Below are 1,084 nucleotides of genomic sequence, written 5' to 3'. Positions count from 1 at the left end.
TGTGCGCTTTGGTTCGTTTTGCACGCCGACGCCCAAAACCGGCTCACCAAGTACTAATCGCCTTAAAACATTGCCACTCCACTCACTGGTGTGACCGGTCGGCGCAGTGATCGCACCTCGCCGGACACCAGAGAGAGTGCTCTACATATCACAAACGATTGTCGCTGTGCAGGAACGGCTCAGAGGTGTCGTTTCGGTTCGCGTTGTTAATAATTGCACTTCATACATCCGCGGTAGTTCGATATGTTGCTTTAGCCATCTTCCGGTGTGTGCTTTAACCATTGTCCGCCCCGTATGCTGTCGTTGTCGTTTGCTGTTGTCTTGAGCCCGTGCACTTCATCTACTTGCCTAGCCTCAACTCCCGTTCGCATGTCACCTCATAACTCGTTCGCCAATTGTTATTTCATGTCGATCATTTTCATCGTATCACATATCATTAACATTAGTGTAATGCATAAGCAAAAACCAAAAATCATCGTAAGACGGTCGAGTGTGAGAAGAATGGCCATGATGTTCGGAAATGTACGTAATAAGGGATAGGGGGCGAATTCTGAGTCCTTTCCTAAGCATCTATTGGGGATAAAGGACGCATTTTAAATGAACGGAATGAGGAGAAAACCCATTAGGAAACGCTTTCTTGTATAGTTGCGAACTGAATTTGGTTGAAGAGACGAAGCTGCCGTGCAGCAAAACTGTGAAGAGTGTAATATTCCATTATTATTTTTAAAAAAATATAGAAGCAACAACGCGAACCTACCTTCGGCCCAATACATGGCCATGCGCGCAAGGGGGCAACAAATTGTTAGATAACATGAAATTAGCTAAAGTTATAACATCAAACGCGTTTCCATATTGTGGGGGTTCAGGGTTTTTATACGGCAACTGTCCAGCGAGGAAGCCGACGATTGTTTTTCGAATTCATTTGCGTGCGCCAGCATTGAACAAGTCACCGAGCGTACCGGAAAAAAACGTCCAATGCGTGCTGTAGTCGCTCTTAGCTAATGGTTGCAATATTGAAACAATTTCTGACAACACTTTATTACCTTTTGTTACCGCGCTGTATTAGCTTGTGGATTAGCCATTT

This window comes from Anopheles marshallii, chromosome 2 (genome assembly GCF_943734725.1).
Source record: "Anopheles marshallii chromosome 2, idAnoMarsDA_429_01, whole genome shotgun sequence".
In the NCBI taxonomy this organism is placed as follows: domain Eukaryota; kingdom Metazoa; phylum Arthropoda; class Insecta; order Diptera; family Culicidae; genus Anopheles; species Anopheles marshallii.
The sequence above is the reverse complement of the archived record's forward strand: the minus strand, read 5'-3'. Positions refer to the sequence as shown.